Source organism: Arachis hypogaea, chromosome 9 (assembly GCF_003086295.3).
Source record: "Arachis hypogaea cultivar Tifrunner chromosome 9, arahy.Tifrunner.gnm2.J5K5, whole genome shotgun sequence".
NCBI lineage: Eukaryota > Viridiplantae > Streptophyta > Magnoliopsida > Fabales > Fabaceae > Arachis > Arachis hypogaea.
The window spans coordinates 86034109-86043814 of NC_092044.1; positions in this window are offsets into that span (position 1 = coordinate 86034109).

The window sequence follows — 9706 nt, forward strand, 5'->3', positions numbered from 1 at the left end:
TGGCAATTTTTCTATCAAATAAATTCTTTTTAAAAAAATATTTTGAATAATGGCATTTTTTTTAAAAAAATAGAGATCAAATTTTGCTCCGAATTTTTTTATGCACCTTTTAAATATTTATTCAAATATTGCTGCAAATATTTAGATCTAATGGATAAGTTATTTGCTAAATATTAAATTTTTTATTATTTATAAAAAATATAATATTTATTGATTTTTATATCGTATTTTTAAATTATTCAAAAACTATTTTGTCGATAATATTTTTTAGAAACCATTTTGTCATGGTTGAATTTTTCAAATCCTAAATTAAAAACTAATCCAAAATATTATTTAAAAATTCTCAAATATAATGGTATATTAATGTTTTAGTAATTTTTAAACGTTGATCTTAATTATATATTTTTTATAATTAAAATCAATAATTAAAAATCACTGAAATATCGATATAATGGTATACTTGAAAACTTTCCAATACTGTTATCAACCCAAAAAAGAATGGGCTCCAAACTTCATAATTTAGTGGACCCACCTTTACAAAATGCAAGTTGGGAGAAAATGATATATTTGTGAATGAAGGTGACTTTAAAACTTGAAAGAACCATATAACACCAGCTACTCTTACTCTACCCCCCAAAATAAATAAATAAATTATTATGGTCACTGACAAATGACATAACTTCCTATATAGTCATCAAGGTAATCCCAACTTCGTTTCAGTTAGTAAAAATATCTTAAAAATCATAGAGAACCTGAAAATTCTGATCATCACACGTGAGAAAGTTGTTCCCTTTTGCTAAGGTTAAAATAAAATCTCTTACTTGCATTATTGATTCAAACGGGTGGTTACTAAAATCATCTAAGAAAAATATATATTGATTTTTTGATGTAACATTTTATTTTTGTGAAATCCATAAATATAGCATCATCATTATTATGTGAGATTTTTTTATTGTTAAAAAGAAAAGAAAAGAGGAAACATTGAGTAGCACATAGATTCATCATCATCCATGACTCTTTCAACCCCATGTGTGTTTAACATCATCATGGAACAGTTTCAGTTGTGCCATTATTTGAGCACAATAATCTATATAGAGCCCAAACCAAATAAAGGTAACAACGTTAATGTGAAGCCTTAGCCTTTTTAAGCTTTTTGAAATGGTAAAACCACAAAACGCAAAGACAAGAACGGTTTTGGTTTTAGTGACTATAGAATAGAGTCATAGGTTAGGAGAAGGGTAATGGGGTCTTAGGCATTATGCCTTGTATGCCCTTCCTTATCATACACTTTATGTCCTCATCAATCATCATCTCTATTTTTTATATATTAACCTAGAAAAGAATTTAGAGTATTATTGATGAGGCACCAACTTTTGTTGCAATTGATAAAAACAAATACAAACTTCTTGGCTATTTTATTATCATGATCATAGTCCACATATTTGAATGTGGTGTGTTACTTATCTTCACAACAAATACATTATACCTAAAAGAATAATAATATCAATCATACTATTTAATTATGATTTGATTAATTGAATATGGAAAGCCATAGCTATATAATGTAATAAAAAGATGAGATCAAAACATTGTTTAATAAATGAAGATTGAGCCAGCATAATTGGAATGATTGGTTTTAGAACTATTATATATTTTATTATATATTTTATTACATAATGCTTATTTTTGCTCAAATAGAAGAAGCTAAAACAGTATTTTATTTTATTACATAATGCTTATTTTTTGCTCTCACGTGCATTCTCAAATAAAATTAGGAAATATTATAATTTATTATAATTTTACATTTTTCATGAATAAAATTTTTAAAGAGTTTTAAGTGTGAGACATATCATTTACCTCATGAGCCATTTTTTGTAGTTGAGTTAGTTTCATTCAATTTTAATTTTAATATGGTATTAGAATCTATCTGATCTAATATTATTAGGTCACCTATCTATAAATATTCACACTCCAAACCATTATTTCTGAGTGTGAAGGAGGTATATGTATTATAAATTTCACATAGACCACTAAATTTCAACTCTAATATAATTTATTCAATATATTTATATATATAGCATCAAAAAATAATTCAAATAGTCTATATATATAGTAATGAAAGAATTCATAAAGCTTGTAATTTAAAGCGACCAGATTTAATTGTCTTCAATAATTTTCTTAAGAATTATTTTTACAGTGTCTTGCTCAAAAATAAGACGCTGCAAGTAATTCTACAAAAAATTAAATAATCTTTACGAATTTTGATTATCTAATAAATTATTTAACGATGCGAATTCTCTTTCTATTCATTTTAAAATTAAGGTCAGATATATTTATGTTTTCTATTCTAAATTATTTTTTCTTGTTATATGGGAAAATAGGCACTTTTTAAGTTTAAAAAGATAGATGTGCCAAAAAAAAATAATTTGTGATTTATCTATATATTGGAGAAGGTCAACCTACCAATAGATTGCAAGGGGAAGCAAAAGATTTCAATCTATTGTGACATCAGTGCTTATTTTGGTGTTATTAAGGGTGTGATTTTATTTTAGTGATGAGAAAAATGAAATAATTAAAATATGAAAGTTTTTCTTTTTGTGAAAATTAATGAAGTCATGAAAGCGCCATAGAAGTTCACTGAGGATTCATGTTAGTTTTACTTTGATTGATCTTTGACCTATTCCATGGAAAATATGACATATGATCTTCCTACGCAATAGTTAAAAGAGGTACGTTTGTTGTTATTAATAAAGAAGAGAATTGAAAGAAATGAAAATAATAATAATAGAAAGCTAACTTTGGCCTAAATGATAAAGAAAATTGAAAACAAGAAGTCCCAAAAAGAATTTGATGCATGAAAATTACCTACCGTTCTCCTATATATTCCTTTAAAATATTTTACTATATTTTTGTTATTCTTTTTTCTGCTGGTAAGTTGATGCAAATGAAAGAATAAGTTGTAATAGTTATATAAATGGAAAAATACTCTAAAGAAATGTTAGAGAGATTTAATTAATAAAAATAATATTTAGTATTAAAATTACTAAAATAATTAATTTCTGTAATATTTAAAGATAAAGACCAATTTTTTTAATAAAAAACAAATATATTTTTAGATTATTTTTCATTTTTTTTTGAAAAAACTCCAATCTCTAAAACTCATGATCCTTGAAATCAAATTAAATGAGAGATTGTTCAATATTTTTATAGGGTTATATTATACTTCTCACAAGTAAATTCCTATGCCAATACCACGACTCATTTTTCAGAAATTCTTGAGTCTTAATAATGTATCAAATTAAGTACATATTGAGTGTCACTGGGAAAGTGAAAAACAAAATTTTGAAGTCAATAAAAATAGTTAGAAGTACCAAATAGTACAAGTGGAGTAAGTTAAAGTTTAAAAAAAATTAAAAAATATTATAAAACTTTAACTAAAGTCTAAGTATAATATTACAACTTGATCAACTTAAAGATGATATGCATACATAACTTACATATGAAAGTTTAGAATATTTAGTGGTAATTTTGACCAAAATTAAAATTGGATAAATTAACTTAGTCATAATTTTAGACTTAATCAAAGAATGAGTTGTTACTTAATTATGTGTTGAAAACAAGTTGTACATAATGATAATATTAAACTTGATATTTATCAATTTGTCATATAACTTTTTGATAAAATTATAAAATTGTACAAGATGACAATGTGACAAGATCAAATTGATCAACTTGATATCATGACAATTTGAACAAGTAGTGATTTGTTTGTTCGCATATCACTACTTCTAGAAAACTAATATCACTACAAGATTTAAGTGGATTTGTGGTAGTTTTTTTCTTAGTTTGTGACGATTTGAAACTCCTACAAAAAGGTTTGTGGGAGTTTTTTAAACTTCCAAAATTTGAGGTGCTACGAACTTATTTGTGGCAGTTTTACAAAACCCTCACGATAAAATTTAGTGGCAGTTCTTTGTCTGCTTTGTGAAAATTTTGAATTGATATTTTGGCGATTTTTTGAAATTTTTGTGACGATTTAAAATTCCTACAAAAATTAAATTTCAAATAAAAAAAATTGCAGCAAAGTGAACGATTACAAACCATTTAAAACTGAAACTAAATGGATCTGAAAACTATAAATCACTATTATTGATTGAACAAATTACAACTTTGTTCCTTGTTCTTGTTTGCTTTTACAGCTTCAGTTTCAGCAATACCACCACCAACTCTAGCCTTCTGCAATCTCTGTCCTTCACTAACACCCTCTTCTCTTCTCTTCTTCTGTCTCCCCCTCTTACTTTCTCAACAGTATCTTGTTCCGCACTCTTCTTATTTTGACCACTCTTCTGTGGCATACTACTTTTGACTTCTCTTGTTCTTCTTTTAAGTTTTTCTCTTTTCTTAAATTTCTCCACATTATGACGTTGAGCTTGAGCTCTACTACCTCTCATTGCTCCATGTTCACCGCCACCATTTCACTTTGTTAACAAAGATCTCAAACTGTGCATCAAAGACAAAGTTGTATGCTATGTAACCTAACAAAAAAAAAATAAGTAATGAAAATAAGACATGGTAAAAGAATAAGACTTTAAAAACATGAATATGACATGAGAGCTTCTGATAAATTTACCAGTAAAATAAGCCAAATCTTATGTAAGCAGTCGAAGCATAGAGGATATTAGGATATCAATGGAAAAAGAAATACCTAGAACATTGACAACATAAATTCTATCACTCCAATTGATTTATCTTTGGAAAACAAGTACCTTTTTCCGAATAACCAGGAACAAAACATATATAAACAACATTAAAAAAAAAAAACAAAACAGTTTTTACATGAAATTGATACAAGTGTCGAGTGTTCACCTTTTAACTGTAAAAGCTTCATAACAAATCCAGTAATAACAAATGCAAGCATCAATATTGATTCTATCCAAAAAGCATAACACCAACCAATATAACTTTCAACTTGTTACAACCACAACCAAACAAAGATAAAATCGACGAAGAGAGGTGTTAGTTTTAGTATTTAATAGTGTTATGAACAACACAAGATAAAACTCACCAAACCTTCATAAACATAGCCAATTATGTATTCAGTTGGTATACACATGTAAAACATTGCAAGCTATGCTATTTTCTGATACATATCAGTATTAGACTTATGTTTTCTATTATATTTAGCATTGAGAAAAAAATAAAATTCAAATTTGAAAGTCAGAAATACATTCAACAAAAAGGTTAAATGAAAATATGAGAAACTCGAGCATTATCATTGATGAAAGGTGCTATAAGATTTATAAATGAAGTCTCTTCAACACCAACCAGTCTATAGAGAATAACAAACAAATGAAGAAGAGTAAAAAAATTCTCATCTTTTGTACTATTATTTAACTACTCAACATGAAAAAAAGGTGAAAAAAATAAGGGATTAGACCACTTACATGCGAGAGACTGAAATGGACCAGAAATTAAAAACAAGGGATTAGACCGAAAATTCTCATCTTCTGTACTATTATTTAACTATTCTCATCTTCTTGCATATACCTGGATTGGCAGGTGCACATTGCCTTTTCTCTACACTTGTAATCTCTGCACAAAGCTTTTTCATCTCACAAGCTATGGAGATTAATTTCTTCTCTATCACTTGACCATGGGTTGAGAAGTAATTAAAAAGAAGTGATTACAAGAAATTAAAGATGCAATGCAACCTTATAAGTTAATAATTAGTACCTCTTTTCAGAGAATCAATAATAAATGTCCACGCACACAAACAAATATGATTTGCAAGTAGCTAAAATAATCAATAAATTAGTTCTTACTCACTTTATTTATTTTACTTGTTTTCCTTGCTAATAGAGGTAGCGATTCAGGTTCTCTTATAAAGGATAGAGCGACAAAAGAAAATATCTGAAGGGAGTAATAAAATATCTCATTTTTTTCTATTAATCAATAGGTCATTAATAAAGTAAAAAATATCATTATGTAACATTTGCTTCAAAACTTTCTTAGTCTCTACATCAATCAAAATTTTGTGTCATTTCATCAAAGTTGGTGATATATTCCTCCATCGGATTCTCTATATACAATAGATTCTTGGAATTATCCTTTTTCTGCAACAATTTGAACCAAGCGACAATAAAAATATAGAGTTAAATAAAAAAGAGAATTAAGTTTTTAATATATTTTTAGTAGAAAAAAAGCAATCAATCAGTTCTATATTATCATTCCATAATGAAATTGCATCAACAAAATTAAATTAACAAAGATGAAAGCATATTTAATTATTTACAAAATCAAACGGAGAGAATAATAAATCTCCAATAGCATAAGTCAGAGAAAACAAAATTTATCCATAGAAAATGAAAGAAAAACTAAAAAAGAATCTTAAACTTTTCTGAGAATATCATTGAACATTTTTTTGAGTTAACAAGGACAACATCCAAAAAATTATACGTTAGCTTAAAATAAAAGATATCATATTAAAAAAAAAGAGTGTCATGCACATGTATAGAAATCAAACTTCAAATATTGTTGAAAACTACTTATTCCTCTAATAGCTAGATAAAAACAAAATTTTTTTTCGCAAAATCAGTAAGTAAAAATATCCAGACTAATTGTGTTGCCATCAAGTTCACTGAATAATCGAAAAGTAACAAAAGCCAAATCCAAAATAAGAGAAGTAATTGGAAAGATTCCACAAAGAACAAGGAGAGAGAGAGAAGAGAGAGAGAGAGTTATCACGTCGTGACTAAAGGAGACGATGCGTCGACGGAGGAGACAACGAGAAAAGAGATTATCGAAGCATGTGGTGGCGGTGGCGGCAAGGAGACAAATGGATATGGCGGTGGTGATGGCAGTGGCGATGGAGGCGACGACGGCTGCGAGCTTTAGGGTTTTGACGAGATCTTCTCTTTCACACGAAATTAGCCTCTTGCACGTTTTCTGATACTAGTTCTGAGGGTTTATTTGGAGGGTGTTTGAGAATTTTAATTATGTGCAATAGTGGAGAGATTTTTAATAATTATGTAGGAGAGTTTTATAATTTGTCACAAATAAAATATTTTGCATAAATTTTCAAAAATTTTCACTAGAAAACCTCTACTAATTATTAAAAAATTTGTAGTGTATATAGATAGTTAAAGTATCTGTTAATGTATGTTACATTTTACATAAAATTAGTGGATGAAAATTAAAAAAAAAATTAATAAAGACTTTTATATGTATAATTTTTTTGTATAAATTTTTATAATATATAAGAGAGTATCATAATTTTTTTTATATATTTTAAAAAATTATAATTTCATCATTTTATCATATTATTTCTATTATTATCTGAATTTTTATTCAATTTTATTCATTTCTTGTCTACAAATTTAATTACACTATTTTATTCCTATTAATTCTAATATCTAACATACGTTCACAATATTACTTCTAGATCTCAATACAAAATTTTTTTTACTCATATAAATTCAACGACAAAGAAAAATCAAGTAGTTTTAAAATATTAAAAATTTAATTAGAAGCTACCAAAAACATTCAAATGTAGCACTATCAACCTATCATCACAAAAAAAAAATAAATAAATAGAACATAGAAATATTAAAAATCATAATTTTCATTCCTCCTTTTACAACTATTTGAAAACTAGAACTAAGCGCCCCGACATTACCCTAATAGCAGATTAAAATATGTAATAGAATATAACTAATCGAATCTAAGTAAGGACTGAATTTAAATATGATAGAGAATTAAAAATAAAAATATTTTAAGAGAATAAAAAATCATTTAAGAATATGTTTTTTTTTTATAAAAAGATTGATTTTTTCTTTTGAATATTATATAATTTAATTCTTTTTAATAATTTTATCACTAAACATCTTTCTTAATTATTAAATCTCTTTAATAGTCTTTTAGAATAATTTTTCTAATATAATTTCTCTATGATATTATTCTTTTCACACGTTATAATAATAATAAAGGGTTAAGTATGATTTTAGTTTTTAAAGTATATACTAAAAATTTTTTTCGTTATCAACTTTTTTTTGCATACAAAATCGTCCTTAAGGTAACCTTGGTTTTAAAATCGTCTTTATCTTAGAGACCAAAATCGTACAGAGATGGCGGCAAAAGTGGAGGTAGAGGTGGATCGAGGACAGCATTTTCTTCTTCTTCCCTTTCTCCTTCTTCTTCTTCCCTTTCTCTTTTGCAAGAGTAGAAACACTTTCTTTCTCTTATTTTTTTCTTTTTTTATTTTATAATTTTTTTGTTATGGGTAATTTAGTTCAAAATTTTAATATTTAAGTAAAAAAGACAATTTTAAAACTTGATTTTAAATTTTAGAAATGATTTTGTATAAAAAAAAAGTTAAAAACAAAAAAAAATTCGATCTATACTTTAAAGACCAAAATTATACTTAATAATAATAATAATAAATTAGGTTAATTAATTATTAGTATATGAAAAATTATGTGGGCGTTAATTTGGTCTCCAAAATATCATACTTTAAATTGTTTAAAAAAAACAATTTTGGTTTCCAAAACAAAAATATTGTTGTTGCTTTCAAGGGTACACGATTTTTGTATTTACTATTTTATTGTACCCAATAACGATCTTGGCATGTGGAAGGCGTTAAGAACTTATAAATTCGCTATATAATTAATCATATCTAGACTTTGAATTAGTAAACTGTATTGATCATCTCCAAATTGAATGGTCAAGGTCCATAGGCCTGTCTTTTAATAAATTCGCATATTTTTAATAAACCAACCTTTTCTATATTACTTTTGTACACAATAATTAAGAACTAGCAGTTATTCTAGTTTATAAGTTAGCTCGATTTAATTATATTTTTAAGGAAACTTGTTATAGTATCTGTGATAAAGTATCTAATCAAGAAAATACATTTAGAAGAAGTAGTGCAGTACTTAGAGCACACGTTAGTTATTCTGTTATAAAAAAAAATGGATGCTTAGCCTATATATAAAAGCAGCATCATGTATTTAAAATTACACAACTTTACGCATTCAATTTATTTTTAAACAAATTAAATCTTAAAAGTGGTTTCTGAATTTGTAATTGAGTTTTTAATTTATTATTAAATTTAAAATTATTTTAAATTTTTTTCTAAATTTAATAATGGTTATTTCTGAGATATATTTTAACGAATATTCACAAAATAAGTGATAATATATGTCAGGAGATACACAGAGAACAACAACGACTATATATATTATATGGCACATACAAGTTTTTAATTCAATTTGATCCCTATTGTTAGGTTAAAAATTTAATCCCAATTTGAGCTCCAAAAACTCTTTTGTATCATTAGAAGCCGTTTTCATTTTCCTTCCCCTTTTAAAATTTTAAACTCCAAATATCTTTAGTAGATTCTCTGCCTCACTCTTTTTTTTTTCTTTTTCATTCTTTATTTTCACTCTTCCAAATTCAATCATCAGCAACAACAATAATATCATCAAAAAGATCAAAGATTATTATTTTAGGGTTAGGACAATCATAAAAGATCACACAAAAATTTAATAACAAATAGCAATCAATTACAGAAAAGATCAATCAATCTAATCAACAAGATCATTAACTTAAACAATAACAATCACAAAATTTAATAACAAATAGAAAAAATCAGGATCAATTACAGAATAAAAAATAACTAAAAATTAACCATTGGTAAAGGATATTTACA